Here is a 21,805-nt window from a genome sequence, read left to right as displayed (position 1 = left end):
AGCCTACAGACGCCGTACTACCGAAACGGTCGCTCCCCGGCCTTCCGCCGATCAACAGGGCGTTAAAAGCCCCAGCTCCACCGCCACCGCCGCCGCTACAACGGAGAGGACTAGACCTTCACCTGAATCGGGTCCGGTCTAACACCGAAGCCATTTCAAACCCATCGGGTTTGGGCGCATGCGCCAACTTCCCCCTCTTCTTCCACGCCTCTCCCCTGCTACCCATCTCTCCGAGGAGCGACGCTTACGGATTTACGTTGTACGTGCGCGCTCCCCAGCTCGACTTGAATACGGCTAGAGCTAGAGCGTTTCTACAAGGCATTACGTCGGCTTTGCCCTAACAATGAGCCAGGCCTGTGTCTACGCGCAAGCTCCGTGGCAAAGGCTTTCCAAACGATGGGAAGGGAAAAAATCAAAACCAAAACTCCAGTCACGTGATCGCAAAAACCGCGGCCATTTTGTGTCCATCTCCCCCTTTTTTTTTCTAGTGGAAGTACTTGGTAGAATGGATGTATCCTGTAGTATTTCCCTATTTTAAAAATTTGAGATAAAATTCATTTAACATGTAATTCACTTTTAAACATTTTATATTATACAATTCAGTGGATTTTGGTAGTATATCCATAAGATTGTGCAACCATTTTCATGTCCATCCTTAAAAGAAACTGGGGAGGAACAGTTTGCAGCTCCGGTTTTGCAGTTGAAATTAAGGCGGGAATGTATGTGGAGGTGAGAGAAAGATTAAGATTATACACTCTCTTGAGGGTTAATACAGTATTCCCTCACTGCAGGTATTACATTTTAGAGAGCCCCCCACAAAAGGTGAAAATCCACGAAGTAGGAACCTTACATTTATTTTAGTATTTATATATATATATTAAGGCTTTATAAACCCTTCCCACACACTTATAAACCGATCCCAGTCCCTTATTAACCTTTCCCACTCTCTTATTAACCTTTTCCGCACTTTTATAAACACTACTTATGTTCTTAAACATATTCTACACTCTTAAACCTACGTAACTTTAACAACATACATATACAGTACCGCATAATCCCGCGATATAGCAAAAAATCCGCGATAAATAATTAAATATAATATAATATTTTCAAAAATCCCGCGATACAGTGAAGCCGCGATAAGTGAACTGCGATATAGAGGGACTACTGTACTGCCTTCCTGGGGTATTACATCTGGTTTTTCAAACAATTGGCAGAGACGGTTTAAAACTTCTCACTAAAGAAGTTACAAGCCTAGGGCATGACTACCCACCATAAACTGCCCATATAGGAATTTATGATCAGATCACCCTGTGAGGTGATCTTTCCATAGAACCCCTTTATTAATCCAGAGGGGTTACACCAGTTTACATCCCCCCAAACAATGTTCTATACCGTCCTCAATTCCTTTTATTGTCATAAAATAAGTGATTTTGATTAGCACTTTCCTAACAACTAATAATATTGAGAAGCTTTTGGATCATTTGTACATCTTGCTTGGAGAAATGTCTATTAAAGTCATTTGTTTTCCCCTCCATGTTTTTAGCAATTTTTTTTTGTGGTAAAATATATATAACAAAATTTATCATTTTAACTGTCTCTATTTATTTATTTTTCAGATTTTTATTTATTCATTTTTAGAGAGAGGCAAAGGGAGGGAGAAGAAGAGGGGGAGAAACGTCAATGTGTGGTTGCCTTACCCACACCTCCAGTTGGGGACCTGGCCCACAACCCGGCCATGTGCCCTGAGTGGGAATAGAACTGGCGACCCTTTGGTTCGCAGGCTGACGCTCAATCCACTGAGCCATACCAGCCATGGTTAACTGTTTTTAAAGTGTACAATTCAGTGGCATTAGCAACATTCACAGCATTGTACAATAAGCACTGTCCAATTTTAAATCTGGTTATTTGTCTATTGTTGAGTTGTGAGAATTCTAGTTCTGCATACTAGAGCCTTATCAGAGAGATGATTTGCAAATATTTTCTCTCGTTCTGTGGCTTTTCTTTTCTCTTTCTTAAGAGCGTCTTTTCATGCACAAAATTTACTGATTTCTTTTTAAATATTTTATTTATTTATTTTTAGAGAGAGGGGAAAGGAGGCAGAAAGAGAGGGAAACATCAGTGTGAGAGAGAAACATTGACTGGTTGCTTCTCCCACGCCCCCAGTCAGGGCTCTGGCCCACAACCCAGCCATGTGCCCTAACCAGGAATTGACCCAGTGACTTTTTGGTCTGTGGGAAAATGCCCAACCAACTGAGCCACACCAATCAGGGCCTGATTTTTCTTAAACTTGAACTTATCTGTTGCTTCCCCAATTGATGTTGTACCTAAGAACCTATTGCCAAATCCAAGGTCATAAATATTTACCTCTATGGTTTCTTCTCCAAGTTGTGTAGTTTTGCTTTGCATTTAAATTATTAATCAAGTTTCAATTAATTTTTGTATATGGTGTGAGTTGAGTCTAATTTATTCTTTGGCATGTGGCTATCCAGTTGTCCCAGAACCATTTGTTGAAAAGTATGTTCTTTCCCCATGAATGGTCTCAGCATCATTGTCAAAATCAATTGCCCTTATACAAATAGGTATATTTCTAAACTTTAAATTATATTCCATTGATCTGTGTCCTTATGACAGTACCACAGTCTTTATAATTTCTGTAACTTTGTAGAAAGTCTTGAGAAGTGAGTCTTCCAAGTTGTTCTTTTTCAAGATTGTTTTGGCTTTCAGGGTTTCTTGTAATTCCATATGAATTTTAGGATCAGTCTAATTCTGCAAAAATGGCAGTTGTAATTTTCATAGTGCTTTGAATCTGTAGATCAATTTGTGGAATATTGTCATCTTAACAATATTAAGTATCAATTCCATGAATGTGGACTGTCTTCTCACTTATATCGGTCTTCTTTTATTTCTTTCAACATGTTTTATAAATTTCAGGGTTCAATTTTTGGACTTCCTTGGTTAAATTTAGTTTCCAGCTACTTTATTCTTTTTGATGGTATTGTAAGTGGGATTTTTTTTCTTAGTGCCATTTTTGGATTATTTATTACTAGTGTAAAGGAATACAATTGATTTTAATCTATTGATCTTTTTACAACTTTGTTGAATTAGTCTATTAGCTCTAATAGTTTGTGTGTGTGGGCTTTTTAGGATTTTCTTTATAAAACCATCTCAAATATCATCTGTTAATTGAGGTAGCTTTCCTTCTTTCTTTCCAATTTGAGTGTTTTCTACTCTTTTTTCTTCCTCTGTCTAATTGCTCTGGCTAGAATGTCCAATCCAATGTTGAGAAGTGGTGAGATCAGACATCCTTGTCTTGTTCCTGATTTTAAAAGGAAAACTTCAGTCTTTCACTATTAGTATGACATTAGCTGTTGATTTTTTACAGACGTCTCTTATCGGGTTAAGAAGGTTCTTTTCTTAGTTTATTGGCTGCTTTAATCATTAAAGGGTTTAGTAATTGTCAAATGGTTTTTCCTCATCGATTGAGATTATCATGTGGATGTTTCCTTCATTGAACTGAAATGATATATTATGTTACATTGCTTGAGTTTTGCATGTTTATTCATCCTTGCATAATTCCCATTTACATATGGTGTATAATTGTTTTAATATGCTACTGGTTTTATTTGATAGTATTTTGTTTAGAATTTGTGGTGTGTGTGTGTGTACAGCTTTCTTGTAAAGATTATACCAGCTACGGTATCTGATAAGTGCCTGGCTCATAGAATAAGTTAGGAAGTGTTCCTTCCTCCTCTTTTAAAAGTGTCTGAAAAGAATTGGTGTTAAATATTTTAGAATATTTGATTAAATTAATCAAGAAAGCTACCTTGTAATAGACTTATTTTATTCATAGTTAATAGTATTTTGATTACTGATTCAAAATTTTATTTGTTATAGCTCTATTCAGATTTTAATATTTCAATAGAGAATTGGAAAGCTCATCAATTACAGGTGTCTAGATGTGGCCCCAGATGTAAGAAGATAGAAGGAGCTTATGAAAATAACCATTTTCAAAATGACTGTGATGAGAAGGAGAGAGAAATGGTAGTGCTAAGTGAGGGATATGGGTTTAAGGGCAGTTTTATGTTTGTTTTATGATGCCAGAGTTTAGACTGATCTTTCCTCTTTTTAAAGTATGTTTTATTTATTATGCTACTATAGTTGTCCCAATTTTTCATGAATTGCCCCCCTCCACCCGATACCACCCTTTGTTCCAGCAATCACCCCCTGTCCATGGATCATGCCTGTAAGTTATTTGGCTTCTCCATTTCCTATACTATTCTAACATCCCCCTGTCAATTTTATACCCACCAATTATGCTTCTTAATCCCTGTACCTTTTCCTCCATTCTCTGGCATCCCCCTCTCCATTGATAAACCTCCATATGATCTCAATATCTATTAGTCTGTACCTGTTCTAGTTGTTTGCTTAGTTTGATTCTGTTTGTTAGATTCAGTTGTTGATGGTTGTCAGTTTGTTTTTATTTTAATGTTCATAGTTTTGATCTTCTTTTTTTTTTCCCTTAAATGAATCCCTTTAACATTTCCTGTAATAATGGCTTGGTGATGATGAACTCTTTTAGCTTTACCTTGTCTGGGAAGCACTTAATCTGCCCTTCCATTCTAAATGATAGCTTTGCTGGATAGAGGAATCTTGGATGTAGGTAGGTCCTTGCCTCTCATCACTTTGAATATTTCCTGTCAGTCCCTTCTTGCCTGAAGAGTTCCTTTTGAGAAATTGACTAACAGTCTTATGGGAGCTCCTTTATAAGTAACTCTCTGCTTTTCTCTTGCTGCTTTTAAGGTTCTCGCTTTATCTTTAACCTTTAGCATTTTAATGATGATGTGTCTTGCTATAGTCCTCTTTGGGTCCAACTTGTTTGGGACTCTGCTTCCTAGGCTTCTATGTCTATTTCCTTCACCAAATTAGGGAAGTTTCCTTTCATTATTTTTTCAAATAACTTTTCAATTTATTGCTCTTCCTCTTCTCCTCTGGCATCCCTATGATTCAGATGTTGGTCTGTTTGGAGATATTCCAGAGGCTCCTTATACTATCCTCATTCTTTGGAATTTTTTCTTCTTCTTGTTGTCCTGGTTGAATGCTTATTTCTTCCTTATGTTCCAAATTATTGATTTGAATCCCAGCTTCCTCCCCTCCACTGTTGTTTCCCTGTAGATTTTCTTTATTTCACTTACTGTAACCTTCATTTCTTCTTGGGTCTTTTTTATGTTGTTGCCACACTGAATGAGTTCTTTCAGTTCCCTGATTACCAGTGATCACCAGTGATGTGAACTGTGCATCTGATAGGTTAGTTATCTCCATTTCACTTAGTTCTGTTTCTGGAGTTTTGTTCTGTTCTTTCTTTTGGGCCATATTTATTCATCTTCTCACTTTGGCAGGCTCCCTGTTTTTGTTTCTGTGTATTAGGTAGAGCTGATTTGACTCCCTGTCTTGGTAGCATGGCCTATTGTAGAAAAGTGCACCTGTAAGTTGTATGTGGCAGAGCCTTAGATAATTGCCAGGGTGGGGCAACCTGCGTCACCACTTTGTGGCTCTGTGTGGGGGAGGTCACAAGAGACGGCACAATGCTTCTGCCTGGCTTCTGGGGGTTTGCCCAGCACTTGCCCTGTTCCAGTCACTTTATTTACTCCCTGTATGCAACTGCTGCTGTTCCTGTTGTTGCCCTGGTGCTGAATCCCAGATAGAGTGGGTCTGCATTCATTCTATGTCTATGTAGGCCCTTTAAGCAAAGTTTATTGAAAATCCAATGGTTTTCTCACCACCCCAGCCCCTATTTGTTTTTATAGCTAGAAGTTATAGGAATTTATCTTCCTGGGGCTGGAACCCTGGCCTGTACGGTCTGGCCCAGGGTTGGGATCACTTGCTCCAAAGGTAGCCCTCCCAATTTTCATCCATCACTCATGAATGTGGGACTTCCCATGCCTGTTCTGCTACTACTGCCTCTCCTTGTCATACTGCTTTTCCACACCTATCCACCTGTCTCCATGTTTCTGCCCCTCTAACCCATCTGAATGAATGTGGTTTCTTTATACCCTTGGTTATTGGACTTTCATATGGCTTGATTTTCTGATGGTTCTGGGTGTTATTTGTTTTGAGGTTAGTTGTAATTCTTTCTATGGTTGTGTGAGGAGACAAAGCATACTTACCTACACCTCCATCTTGACTGGAAGTGTGGGCTCTGTTGATACTGATAATTGTGACTATGTGACTATGAGAGTTGGGATTTTGCCAGCATGTCAGGGAATCTCTGGATAATCCAACCTTAGTAAATCAAAAGTCTTGTTAGCCATATGCCATATGACTGCTTTCTTCACCTATTAATATATGGAATCAATAAGTTGTCTCTAGGACTTCTGGAAAAGATAGTGGTGTAGGTAAATGTGGTACTTGAATCCTCCCACAACCACATCCAAATTACAACTAAACTACAAAGAAATCATCATTCAGATCCACCTGAAATCTAGCTGAAAGGAAATCCTACAACTAGGGATTTAAAAAAGAAGCCACATTGCCCTGGCCAGGCAATTCACTTGGTTAGAGCATCGTCCCCAACCACCAAGGTTTCAGGTTCAGTCAGGGCAGGTTCAGTCAGGGCACATAACAAGTGTCAACCAATGAATGCATATATATATATGACCAACAAATCTCTCTCTCTCTATCCCCCCTCCATTCCTCTCTCTCTAAAATAAATAAATTTTAAAAATAAAATAAAAAGATAAAGAAGCCACACTGAGACTGGTAGGAGGGCTGGAGACGCTGAATGGGATGGCACCACATCTACATGTAGTGGATAAAAATCATGAGGGACATCTCAGCTGTGGAAATGTCCCCTGAGGGTAAGGGGTCCCAACCCTACACCACGCTCTTCAGCCCAGGGATCCAGTTGTAAAAGCCAGCAAGGATTGTGGATGAGTGAGATAGAGGGTTTCTTAAGTCTCAGGCATTTGTTTTAAAAAGCCCATGCACAGATATACCTGAACTCACTTCCTCTGATCTCCATCACTAATGTGGCAGCTTGAAAAGAAGCAAGAACATACAAGGAAGAACTGAATTGTCTGGTATCAGGATGAGTGCTGCCTGGGGCAGGAATGGGGGTGGGGGGAGGCAGTTTTCTGCCAGACAGAAGTGCTGAGATTCTTCCCCCCATCTCCCACAGGGCCAGCAGGCTGGCACCATGTCTGAATCTCCATAAACCTGGCTCACACTATTCGCCCTGCCCAGTGATTCCCTGAGACGCTGCCCCACCTAACTTGCATGCCCACCCAAGCTGTTTCCAGTGGTTTTCCATATGAATAGCCTGTCTTGCTCATGTTTCAAACTTTATTAAAATCTCTCAAACAAGCAGCATCTGGCCTCAGTAAACCCTGTACCTCTTGCTAAATGACCCCAGGCCCAGTGCTAGCAGCTTGGCCTCACCTGGGCACCTCCAAACCCAGCACAACTAGCAGCCCCAGGCAGAAGACAAGTGGTGGCTGATCTTGGCCTACACCTTGCTGGAGGCTCCAGAGTCAGCACACCCAATTGACAGCTTCAACAAACCACATCCACAAGCAACACATCCAAGGGGCAGATTCTGTGGGCACCAAAGCCCCAGTAAAGTAAGTCCTTCTCTGTTGGGTGAACCCTTGTACACCCTCCACAGTGGTTGGAGGTCAGTGGTCAGTGGTCAGTGGTTGCAGCCAGTCCATACAGCCGATTGACTTGGGAACAATCTTTCCTGCTGATGTGCTAAGAGAAATCAAGGCTCAGCTGCAACAGGAGGGTGGACACAACCCACACAGGGTGTAAGGGAGGGTGGCACACCCAGGTTGGGTGACTGGGGAGGCTGAACCACTGGAACCTACAGAACACCTATTATGTAAGACTACTCTAACAAGCCCAGGAGACATAGCAGCTCTACCTAATACACGTAAACAAACACAGGGAGGCTGCCAAAATGAGGAGACCAAGAAACATGCCCTAAATGAAAGGAGAGAACAAACCTCCAGAAAAAAGAGCTAAACAAAATGAAGACAAGCAGCCTACTAGATGCAGAGTTTAAAACACTGGTTATAAGGATGTTCACTGAACTTAGTGATAACTTCAACAGCATAATAAAGGACATGGAAACCATAAAAAAGAACCAGTCAGAAAGATGGTGGCATAGATGTATATGGCTTGCTTCTCCACCCCACTCAATGACAGGTCTGCCCAAACTACTTTTCCAAATTAGTTGTTAGTCTTGGCTCATACCACACAACTTCCTAAATCCTCTCAAATAAGCAACAGCTGGCCTCAGTGGGCCCCAGGCCTGGCACTAGCAGCAGCCAGCTTAGATTCATAGCTTGTATTCACCTGGGAAGCTCCAAGCCCAGCATAAGTATCAGCCATCTCAGATTGCTTTATAGCTCAAGCAGGGAGATGCCAGACAAAACACAGGTGGGGACTGACCCAGGCCTGCACCACCTGGGAAACCTCAGTGCCAGTACACCCAGTGGACAGCTACAGGCCATGTCGGAGCACCACCACCCTGCGTCTGCACAGCTGATCCTCCATGGAAGGTGGAAGTTGGTGGTAAGTGATCACAGTCAATACTTGTGGTTGAATGGCCTGGGTAAATCCCTCCTATTGACCTGCTAACAGCAATCAAGGCTCAACTACAAGAGGAGAGTATACTCAGCCCATACGAAGGGCACACCTCAAGTACCCAGCTTGGGTGATAGAAGAGGCTGTACCATTGGACCCTACAGGACACCTACTACATTAGGCCACACTACCAAGACACAGAGTCAAAGCAGCTCTACATAATTCATAGAAACAAACACAGGGAGGCTGTCAAAACAAAGAGACAAAAAAACATGGCTCAAATGAAAGAACAGATAAAAACTTCAGAAAAAGAGCTAAACAAAAGGAGATAATAAATCTATCAGATAAAGAGTTCAAAACACTGGTTATAAGGGTGCTCAAGGAACGTAGTGAGGATCCCAGCAGCATAAAAAAGATCCAGTCAGAAACAAAGGATACACTAACTGAAATAAAGAACAGTAGGGTGGAGGAAGCTGAGAATCAAATCAATAATTTGGAACATAAGAAAGCAGAAAACAACCAATTAGAATAACAGAAAGAAAAAAGAATTAAAAAAAAGAGAGAGAATAGTATAAGCAGCCTTTGGGACAACTTCAAGAGGTCCAATATTAGCATAATAGAGGTACCAGAAGGAGAAGAAAGGAATATAAAATTGGGAATCTATTTGAAAAAATAATGGAAGAAAAATTCCCTAAATTGGTGAAGGAAATGGACATGCAAGTCCTAGAAACGCAGAGAGTCCCAGACAAGATGGGTGCAAAGAGGCCAACTCCAAGATACCACATAATCAAAATGCCAAAGGTTAAAGATAAAGAGAGAATCTTAAAAGCAGCAAGAGAAAGTAGTTACCTACAGGGGAGTTTCCATAAGACTGTCAGCTGATTTCTCAAAAGAAACTTTACAGGCTAGAAGGGATTGGCAAGAAATATGCAAAGTCTTAAAAAGTGGGGACCTACAGCTTCTTACCAGCAAAGCTATTGTTTAGAATCACAGGGCAGATAAAGAGCTTCTCAGACAAGAAAAAGCTAAAGGAATTAATCATCACTTTACCATAATTATCTCAAGTATTGAAGGGACTTGTTTAAGAAAAAGAAGGTCAAAACTATGAACAATGAAATGGCAAAGATACATATCTATTAACAACTGAATCTAAAAAACAAGAAAGCAAGCAAGAAGAACAGAGATAGAATCATGGGTACAAAGAGTGTTTCAATGGTAGCTGGATGGGACGGGGGTGTCAGGGAATAGGTGATGAGGTGAGGGGATTAAGAAGCACCAGTAGCCTGGCTGGTGTGTCTCAGTGGATTGAGCACTGGCCCATGAACCCAAAGGTCACTGGTTCAATTCCTAGTCAGGGCACATGCCAGGTCTCCAGTTGGGGGCATGTGAGAGGCAACTGATTGATTTATCTCTCACACATGAATGTTTCTCTTCCTCTCATTCTTCCTCCCTTCCACTCTCTCAAAAAAGTAAATAAATAAAATCTTTTAAAAAAGAAGAAGAAGTACAAATAGATAGTCACAGAATGGGATGTAGTAAAATACAGGAACTAGAGTAGCCAAGGAAATTATATACATGACTCATTGACATGAATGATGGTGGGTGGATTGCCTGAGGGAGTGGGGGGTGCTGGTTGGAGGGGGGCAAAGGGGAAAAATCAGGACAACTTTAATAGCATAATCAATAAAATGTAATTTAAAAATAAAGAACCTGTCAGAAACGAATAACTGAAATGAAGAATTAATTTACAAGAAATCAACTGTAGAGTAGATGAAGCTGAGAATTAAAGCAAGGATTTGGAATATAAGCAGGAAAAAACAAAACAAAAACAAAAACAAAAAAACCCCAGTCAGAACAGAAGACAAACAAATCCAAAAAAAACCCACAAAGGAGCCCCAGGGACAAGTTAAATGTCCCAACATTTGAGGATGCTAGAAAGAGAAGACGGAGACCAAGAAATTAAAAACCTATTTGAGAAAATAATGACAATAAATTTCACAAACCTGGTGAAGTAAGTAAACATACTAATTCAGGAAGTGCAGAAAGTCCCAAACAAGATGGACTCAAAGAGGCCCATACCAAGGCACATCATAATTAAAATGCAAAAAGTTAAAGACAAAGAGAGAATTTTAAAAGCAGCAAGAGAAAAGCAGTTAGTTACCTACACAGAAATTCCCATAAGACTGTCAGCTGATTTCTCAAAATAAATTTTGCAGGCAAGAGGAAGTGGCAAGAATTGCCATCAAATTGATGAAGAGCAAGAACCTATAACTGAGATTATGCTACATTGCAAAGCTATCATTTAGAATCAAAGGGCAAATAAAGAGCTTTCCAGACAAGAAAAAATAAACTAAAGGAGTTCATCACCACCAAAACAGTATTACATGATATGTTAAAGCATCTTCTTTAAGAAGAAAAAAAATATATAAAAATATAAACAATAAAATAACAATAAATACATATCTATCAACAACTGAAAAAAAACCCACTATAACAGAAACAGACTCATAGTTACAGAGAACATTTTGACAATTGCCACATGGGATGGTATTTGAGGGGTAGGCGTAAAAGTTGATGGGATTAAGAAGACAACTTGGTTGTTTCAGAATAGTCATGAGGATGTAAAATACAGCATAGAGAATACAGTCAATAATAGTCCAATAATTATGTATGGTGTCAGATGGGTACAAGATTTATTGCGATGATCACTTAGTAAGTTATAATGTCTAATCACTGGGGTGTACACCTGAAACTAATATAATATTGTGCATCAACTGTAATTGAAAAATAAAAAACTGATTAAAGAACTGAACTAAAAAAATAAGTTGTCTCTAGGTGAGCAAGGCTATTTCATCTTCATGAAATAATTTATATACAATTAACCAAGGAAAGAGGAAAAATGGATCATTTTTCTCAGACCTCATATTCTGCACAAAGTCATGAAAATTTTGGCATACTCACTATTTTGTATTACTCTGTTAAAGAATAGAGAAACTCCGCCACTCATTATCAGTCCTGGGCTTACAAGAAGGAGGCCATAACAAAGTGGGGAGGTAGTGACCAAGTCCTCACCTGAGATGGAGCACGGATGGGTGGAGGGAAATGAAGATTAAAAGCATGAACTGTAAAGCCAGACTACCTAGGTTCCTGCTCTTAATAGCTGTGCTAATGCTTGGAATGCTACTTAAGTTTTCTGTGTTTATCTCCTGATTGAGAATTACATGACTATTAAACATGTAAAGTTTTATAGGGAAGCATTTGGAATAGTGTTGGCATAGAATAAACTATTATAATCTTTGTTTCAGTTTTGCTGAGATACATGAAAGGAACATATCAAGGAAGGCAAATTCATCATTGGAGGGCTGGGATACTGACATGGACACCATTCTGATTATTACTTAAGGTTATTTTAGTAGAAAATAAAAAGTCCTGGTGTCATCTTGGGATTTCCATAGGATCTTTAAAAAAAAATTAAAGGACAAGAAAAAGTCTCCACTTAGGTGAATTTCAAAAGCTAAATGAAATAAGCTTAACTGTTCTATTTTTATAACATTCTGTAAAAGGCAAAAACTAAATGAAAGAAATCTGATGAGTCATTACCAGGAGCAACCATGTAGGGAGGCAAATGAGTAAAAAAGATACTACAGAACTTTTGAGGACTCATGGAAATTGCTGTGATCTGAGCCATCCAATACAGGAGAAACTAACCAAACATGGTATTGAACATTTCAAATGTGACTAATGCAACAAAGGGACTGAACTTTTAATTTTATTTAATTTTAATTAGTCAAAATTTAGACTTAAAAATAATAATTGACTTAGTTTTGAAAATCTTTTAAGTATGTTTGGAATAACTTGGGCATGCATATCTACTTTTTTAAAAATAGATTTTATTTATTTTTAGAGAGAGAAGAAGGGAGGGAGAAAAACATCAATGTGTGGTTGCCTCTCCCACATCCTCAACTGGGGACCTGGCCCACAACCCAGGCATGTGCCCTGACCCTTTGGTTCACAGGCCAGTGCTCATTCCACTGAGCCACACCAGCCAGGGTCATATCTAATTTTTTAATTATAAATATCATGAAACAGTTCAAGTACTTCATATAAAAATTTAACATCTGAATTAGCATGTACTATAAAAATACACACTAAATTTAAAAAACTTGTACAAAACAAGAAAATATATCTCATGAATTCATTCCACAGTAAAATACTACTTTTGATATATTGAGTTAAATGAAATTGCTATTAAAATTAATTTCACATGTTTCATTTTTAAAATGTGGTTATACTAGAAAACTTTAAATTACAAATTTAACTTTCAGATTTGTATTGGACAGTGCTATTCTACATCTTGATTATCATGTTGACTATATACATTTATCAAAACTCATAGCACTCAAGACAAACACCATATGATCTCATTCATATGCAGAACCTAATGAACAAAATATAGTGACAAACAAAATCAAAAGCATGGATACAAGGAACAGACTGACAGATCTCAGAGTGGTGGGGGAAGGAGGGACTAGAAGAGATTAGCTGAAAAACATATATGCATATGCATAACCCATGGACACAGACAAGGATGTGCTGAAAGCAGGGGCAGGAATGTGTGGAGGGAGACAAAGGAAGGAAATGAAAGCCATCTGTAATAGTGTCAACAATAAAAAAATAAATATTAAAAATAAAAATAAAAACTAATAAAGAAAACCTCACAGCACTCATGTAAAGCATGGATTTTACTGTAGTAAATTATGCCACCATAAATATAACTTTAAAAACTGTTTTAAAAAAAATTAAAGGCCTTTGTTTTAAAATGCTACTAAATAATTTCTGTCTCTAAAGTTCTAGTGAGGTGACCACATTGTTAGGTATAAAAATGCTAAGAAGTACAGAGAAACAGATCTGGAACTCAGATGACATTGAATTGCTGAATTTATTAACCTGGAATCACTTATCTCTGGATTTCTTTTTATGTCAGAAAATACATTGTTCATTGTTTAAACCATTTTTAGTTGTAGCCAGGAGCACCCTGAGTATAAACACTCAGCAACAGAGTTAGAAAGGTCATTACCTTTTTCCCTCTAATGTCTTTGTAATCTTTTGAACATTGTACCAACTGACATGTCTTAATTATTACATTAAAAAAATTTTTTTTTAAATTTATTTTACAGAGAAGGGAAGGGAGGAAGAAAGAGAAACATCAATGTGTGGTTGTCTCTGGAGCACCCCCAACTGGGGACCTGGCATGGAACCCAGGCATGTGCCCTGACTGGCAATCAAACCAGCAACCCTTTGGTTTGCAGGCCAGCACTCAATCCACTGAGCCATACCACCCAGGGCTAATTATTACATTTTTAAAAAATTAAGGTCCATTCCCTTTAATCCAGCATTTTAGTGTTTATCAGGGTAAAAAAATCAGAAAAAGTCAAAATGCTCAATAATAGGAGTGATAGAACGCTGTGTAGATATTAAAAATGATATGACATTTGAGCTGATACGGGAACTAGAGGAAGGAGCTAGCCATATGAGGATCTGAAGGTACAACCAGGCAGCAGGTACAAAGGCTCTGAGTTAGAGAAGAGTTTGGCTTCTTCAAGGAACTGCAGAATTCAGGGTGGCTTGAGCAGATCAGATAAGTTGGCATGAGCCAAGTCACCCAGAGCTTTGCAGACTAAGTAGTTTGGTGTCATACTAGAGTGGGAAGCCATTGGAATGTTTTAAGCAGGGAATGTCGTGATCCTCAATCTCTTTTTAAAAGATTACTCTGGCTGTTCAGAGAAGGAAAACTCTGACTCCAAAAAACCTCCGCTGCCTTGCGGCATACCTCTTCAGGGGAAAGGCTAAGGGAGTAAACCCCGACAGAAAATCCGGAGCCGGAGTCCCTAAGGCGGTTTGACGTTGTAGTCAACACCGGCAACTCCTGCGGCGCACCTGAAGCCAAGCTGTATTGACTCCGTCTTTCCCTTGGACCCTTCAGCTGCGAAGAGAGGGGGGGTCTGCTGCATGGGCAACAGCAGACCCTCCATATCACCCTGCCCAGGCTCTGTAGCTTCAGCTTCACTGGAGAGAACACTCCAGCGTCATCGCAAGATGTCGATTCAACACGGGAGGAGACAGATACCGTGTCACTCCCGAGTCGGACTGCACAGCCATTCTTGGCTGTGCAGATAGACTCTTAAGAAGCTACACCATCGTCTCTCGAGACGGACGGCTGCCGACCGACTCTGGCTGTTATCTAGAAAGCATTAAGAAGATAAAGGATCTAGAAATCATACCACTAGAGGAACACTGAAGAAATAGTATATTTGGCCAGGTTGTTTTAAAAATGTGATAGTTGTCTTGTACAGTGGATGATTAGTTAGGTTATTGATTGAGCTATTTAACAGAGATCAAAATAATAGAAAAGAATACTTACTTTTTCATGTAAAAGACAAAGTTGATAGGCGGAGCAAGGAAGTTGTTCACTCAAAGACCCAAGTTCCTTTTTCTTTTTTTTTTTTTTTAAGTATATTTTATTACATTGTTACAGTAGTCTCAATTTTCTTTCCTTTGCTTCCCTCCACTCAGTACCCCCTTTCCCTCCAGCAATGCCACCCCCCTCAGTTCATGTCCATGGGTTATGCATATAAGTTCTTTGGCTTCACACTTTCCTATACAGCAGTCCCTCTCTATATCGCAGTTCACTTATCATGGCCTCACTGTATCGTGGGATTTTAAAAAATATTATATTTAATCATTTATCACAGATTTTTTGCTATATTGCGGGATTTTGCAGTACTGTATACGTATTTATATGTGTAGTATTTATGATTTTAGTGATTTTTGCCTAAAAATTTTCAAAAAAAATATAAAATATGTAATAAATTATTCTGACATTAAAAGAATATTAAGTCGAAATAAAATACTGCACACTGTTTACAGAATGTTTTTTTTTTTTTTGCAAACACATACATTACGCTGAAAATGAGATGTATGCTCAAGCTCGTTTGTCTATGTGAGATTGTACACAGCACACGATTGGCTGATTGATGGAAGGTGACCAACCAGAGCCTTGTCTTGTGTATTCTGGGAGCTGATTGGCTCAGTAACCAGAGCATCAGTCTGTCTGCTATCCCGCTCTGTGCGCATACATTCAGCATCTCTCCTTGTCCACTTCACTCCTACCTCTGATCACTGTGCATAGTTTTGTTCTGTGGTGTTGTGTTTTGTGAAATTTTCCTTAAAGACTGAATTTATTGCAAGCCCTATGATGCCACCCAAACGTTCTGCATCTTCTAAGGATCCTGGCAGTGAACTCAAGCACCAGAGGAAGATGCTTACCATAAAGGAGAAAGTGGAACTTCTCGACATGTTGAAGGAAGGGAGAAGCTATGCGTCTGTTGGCTGCCATTATGGGATCAACGAGTCTACGGTTTGCTATATAAAGAAGGACGAGAAGAATATCAGATCTACGGCATCAGTGACTTTCAACAAAACAGCAAAGAGGATGGTTACTTCCCGCAATAAGATCATTGTGAAGATAGAGTCTGCATTAGCTGTGTGGATAAACGATTACAGAAAAAAGAATATCTAGCTGGATACAAACACCATCCAGATGAAGGCCAAGCAACTGTATGATCGTTTAGCAGCAAAAAGGGATGATCATGACAGTGATGAGAATGAAGAAGATGACGACGATGCCACTAAAGCAGAACCTTCGAGTGCTTCTCCAACAAGACCAACCCCATTCAGTGCCAGCAAGGGCTGGTTTGACAAATTTCAGAAACGCTTTGGACTCGAGTGTTTCTCTGCATGGAGAGGCTGCCTCTGCAGATAAAGCCAGAGCCAAGGAGTATGTGAACAACACGTTCAAAGACATCATTGAGGAAGGAGGCTATAAGCCTGAACAAGTTTCAACATGGATAAAATGGGCTTATTCTGGAAACGAATGCCATCTTGCACTTTCATTATGAAGGGAGAAGCAAAAGCCCTTGGTTTCAAGGCCCAAAAAAGATAGGGTAACTTTAATCATGTGTGGGAATGCTGCAGGCTTTATGATAAAGCCAGGGCTTATTTATAAGTCCAAGAACCCAAGGGCCCTAAAAAACAAAAATAAGAATGTGTTGCCTGTGTACTGAATGCACAACCCTAAGGCTTGGATCACAAAGTTCTTCATGAGTGATTGGTTTCATCAATGTTTTATCCCGGAGGTTAATTGATGGGTCAAAATAGACAGGGGGGATGCTAAGAGTAGTATAGCAAATGGAGAATCCAAAGAACTTACATGTACCACCCATGGACGTGAACTTAGTGTGGGGATTACTGGAGGAAAGGGGGTACGGGGCGAAGGAGGGCAAAAGGGAAAAACTGGAACTATAATAGCGTAATCATTAAAATATATTTTTTAAAATATTTCACTTAATTTTTTTAGAGAGAGGTGAAGAGAGGGACAGGGGAGAGAAACATCCCTGTTGGAGAGAAATATTGTTGGGTTTACCTCTCTCATGCCAAACAGGGACCTGGCCTGCAACCAAGCAAGGTATGTGCCCTCAAAAGGGAATCAAACCAATGTCCTTTTTGGTTTTCGCGGGATGATGCCCAGTCCACCGAGCCACACCAGTCAGGGCCCAAGTTCATTCTGTTTTGCTCTTCTGCCATGTCCTAGAGTGTTGCCCATGTCTGTGTGGTCAGCCTAACTCATGTCTCCCTTGTAACCAGTCGGGAAAGAGGTGGAAAATGTAGCCTCTAGCTGCTTACCTCTCTACCTGGGGAATGAGTGGCGACTGGGGATAAAGTTGTTACTGACACTAGAAGAGGACTAACAGTATACTACAGTAGGGGAGTTGGTTTCAAATTAGATGAATTTCAAGTAATTTATTATTCTGTGATATTTGCTGTAATGTCACTAAAAGTCTATTGTCAATATCTTTTTCACTTCAGGTTTTATTTTGTTTTAAAGATTTTATTTATTTATTTATTTATTTATTTATTTATTTATTTATTTTAGAGAGTGGGGAAGGGAGAGGGAGGGAGTGAAACATTGATGTGCAAGAGAAATATCGATGGGTTGCCTCTCACACCCCTCCCCCCCACCAACCAGGGACCTGGCTGGCAACCTGTCCTTGTGCCCTGACCAGGAATCTAATCAGAGACCTTTCAGTTTGCAGAACTATGCACAGCCCACTGAGATACACCAATCAGTGCCACTTCAGGTTTTAATAAACACTTTAGCATACTGTGTTCAGGATTAAGTTTATTAAAATTATGATAAACCCAAGGGAGGACATAATACATTCTAGACCAGGTTTATTACCACCTCTGCCAATTACTCGAGTTGTAAACCTAAATGCTTAAGCTTCAGAACAGATCTATAAAATGTGGTTACTAAGAGCCCATACTTAATATCATTACAGTAAGAATAGAATAAAATAAAATAAAATGCAAGGTTTCTGGGACATAATAAGGCTTCCATAAATGTAGGCGTCTTGATTTTGTGAACACAATCCATACATTTGGTCATCTTCAAATATTAAATCCCGAAAAGTTATTTTGTGAAGGAAAAAAAAATTAGACTACCAGGTGCAAAATAGAAGTATAAAATTTATTTAAAACCACCCACAAAGTTCTGTATAATCAGGAATGATACAATTTGCAATAGTTTTTTTTTAAAAACTCATGACAAAAATTTAAAATATAATTTCAGTTACAGTATTTATTTAGCCTTATCATTTAGAACAATTTTTAAAAAGAAACTTTATGCTCTAAATAAATGAAACACAAGGAGAAAATATAATAGACATTTCCACAACTATCTTTACAGGTATGTTTCAATACTAATACATTTCAATGCATTTTGCTACATAAACATGAAATCATGTACAACTGCTGTGCACCAAAATTTAGCTTAATTCGATCTTTCAAGTAACATGCAATTTCAACTCACAAGTTCAAGTACTACTAGTAAGTGTTCCCTTGTATGCAGAGCACTACATGTTGATCCTGAACTGAAATAATCATAATTATGATTATCTTTATCCCTTTTACATGATGAAGTGCTTTTTCTTTAAACTGTTTTCTCCATATGTTAAGAACCAAAACTGGGTATTTGTGGAGTTTTAAAATCTTTTCCTTGTTATTGTATTGTATAGTATATTTAATACAGTAGGACAGCAGTAGGTAAAAATAAGTCCCCCAAAGCAAAAAATTAAAGGTACAAAATAAATAGTAAATACTCTCAAAAGAGAAAAAGTCATCTAGAGACAGGAATATTAACTTGTGAAATTGATATTTCTGTTGGGAATTTAGTACTACTCTATTTCACCATGGTTCAGATTCTGTGAGTTTTACTCCCACTAATGTTAAGCACTCGGTCTTCTCCTTTGAACCAAGTTATTGATATGCACGTGAATCTCCTGGTAGGTCATCATACAGCATAAGAAAAAACGAAAAAAACAGAAACTAACGTTTTTCTTTCTTTTAAGTACTTTTACAAGTTTCTCTTTAGGGAACACTTCATGATTTCTTAGTAACCCAAAGATGACCACCCGCCCATACGTCACAATGCAAAAGCTAAACTTCATTTTTACTATAAAACCATTCCTGAAAAAATATTTCTCTTGAAGCACCTATCACATTGATATTTCATAAAAATTAAAAAAACAAACCATACATAGTGATAAAAATATTTCATCTTTTTTTTAAAGAGTTGTTTTTGTACAGTCTGGTGTAGTCAGTCTTTTTATAATATCATAAACAGGCATTTGTTGGGATAGACAGTTACTGAACTAAGTCACCAAAAGTGGAACTTGGCTGTTCAGGGCAGTTTGGCTGGTTTTTTCATTAGCAACCCATAATGTACTGATGGAATAGCCAAAATATCTAACCTGTTTGCACCAATGAAGAGCTTACTAAAATTTTTACAAAAACATCTAATTTTTCTTAATTCTCTGGGCAAAGGTATGTTTAACCTTTAATCAAGAGATTGTATGTAGCTAGAAACAAAATGGAACAAAAAACCAAAACAAAACAAATTTTAAAAAGTGGGAGACAGTACTATCTCATAGAGATGCCAATTTTACATTTTTACTATGAGGCCTGGGAACTAGAATGGTTAGTTTACCAGTACAACCCTTCAAGAAACCTCCATTTCAATAGTATAACAAATACATTAAACTTTGATTGTGAGTTTCTGACTTTAGTCTTTTAAAAAATATTTTTTTTAATGATTGTTACTTAGGAGGTGTCCCTCTATTTAAGGAGTACAAACTCTTTATTTAAAAAAAAAATTTGTTTTTATAGGGAAAAACAAAACTTAATCTAAGCCCTAACGCGGAAGACCTGGAAATCTGGGGAGAGCTTAAGAACGGACAAGAAAATAGCCGGTTAAATAAATGGTGGGGCTGTCCCCCCAGGCCCCCGCAAGCCACGCTTCTTTGGGGCCTTCTTGCCCTCTGGGCGGGGAACGGGAGGTGGGGGGTGTGTGGGGCCGCTGAGGTTCTGTTGCAGGTGCAGAGGGGCGAGAGAGCCGGTTCCCGCTGCAGGCATCTAGGAGCAATGAGCTGAAGGAGCGCACGGTGTAGGTGACCTGGGTCTACAATGCGTGGTTCAAGGTGCATTTACTCAGAAATGGAATAATGAGCAGAACATGCCATATTTTTCTCTCCTAATATGCAAGGACTGACTGATGACCAGACAGACGAACTGAAATTAAAGAATTAACCGGGTGAAAAGTGTGTGCCCAGGGGAGGTGCAGTATTTAAATAAGATGACATTGGATGAAGGAATGGGCATGCTCCAAATGAAAAAATGAAGCAGGTTTTAAAGAAGACTATACAAGAAGCCAAACCAATAATATCGAAGAAACAAGTGGAAGCCAGAGTATATGTTACCATGGAGGTGGTGAAAGATGCCCTGGACCAACTCCAAGGGGCAGTGATGATTGTTTATCCAATGGACTTGCCACCATACGACCCCATCTGGATGGAATTTGAAAACAGTTGTTGGGAACTCAGGCAGGCAGAACTCAATGTCACTGAGGAGTCAGAAGCACAACTGTGGTGGGCCACCAAGGAGTTAAGAACAAAGAATCTTTCAGACTACTTGAGCAGAAATGAAGACAAAACAAAACAAAAATTATGGTCAAGATTCAGCAAAAGGGACAAGGAGCTCTAGCCTGAAAACCTATTATTAGCAGTGAGAGGCAGAAACAGCTGATGCTGTATCACCACAGAATACAGAAGGAACTCAAGAAATTGGAAGAAAATGATGAGGACTCCTGTTTAAATTCTCCATAGACAGATGCCGTTTTCATGGAGCGAAAGACATAAAGTGGAGACCAAGATGAAGTTCACCTGCTGATGAAGCTTCCAAAAAATTAGCTCACCTCTGTTTAGGCAAAATAATAACAATAACTAAAAAAAAAAAAAATACAACACTCTGTGAAAGATGTTTAAATTTCTAGTTTTCCTGTTTTTTTCTTTTAGTTTAAATTTTTACAATACAAGTTATTAAAGGTTGTAGAACTTAAAAAATACATCCTCAAAAAATCCTGCCTACATTATTTTTATTTCAGGACTATTTGTATTTGAGGTTCTTCTTTGACAAAATATTGAAGATGTAATTACTAGAAAACATAAATAGTGGAAACCACACTTCAGAAGCATGTTTTGCATACAAGTAGGTTTTATATTATTTTTACATCAGGTCTGACATTTTAAGTTGGTAACACTTTCTAAGTCATAGTTTATGGTGCAGAAATGCATTTAGCAGTCTGCAGATAGTTTTAGTACAGATGGGTTGACTCGATGTGTGACTTGGAGCAAGTCATTAGCTGTTCTTGCCAATTCACAGGTTTGTCACCAGTAAGATGGGAACATTTTGTCCAAAACCTCAGTATTGAAGAGAAAAAAGTAGCACACAATAAAGCAGTTTGATAACCTAAAACATTATAACATACAAATATTAATTATAATTTTCTAACTATCATATTTGCTTTCAAAATGGTTCCTCATTTTGAGCTGCTGTTTTCAGAGAAAACTGGTATAGCATAGGGAGAAGAAACAGTCAAGTATTTCTTGGTGTTGAGCTGGTAGAGTAAACCTGCAGGTTGCTGATAGGAACACAAGTCTCCATCATTCCTGCCCCTTAACTTGCCCCACTGCATTTGAAAGAGCTTGTAATGACTGACATTTCCCATCTTTAAGAATTTAATTATTAACACAGGTCACCTCAGTAA

General features: G+C 38.7%; 1 pseudogene; it reads left to right on the top strand.

Moving 5' to 3' along the window:
• Positions 1-343: 343 nt before the first annotated feature.
• LOC150010188 (cilia- and flagella-associated protein 298 pseudogene) lies at positions 344-20,864 on the top strand (annotated as a pseudogene).
• The last annotated feature ends 941 nt before the right edge of the window (positions 20,865-21,805 follow it).

This window comes from Furipterus horrens, unplaced genomic scaffold (assembly GCF_987537825.1).
Source record: "Furipterus horrens unplaced genomic scaffold, mFurHor1.1.pri manual_scaffold_5, whole genome shotgun sequence".
NCBI classification, from domain to species: Eukaryota; Metazoa; Chordata; class Mammalia; order Chiroptera; family Furipteridae; genus Furipterus; species Furipterus horrens.
This window is presented reverse-complemented; position numbering and strand designations above follow the sequence as displayed.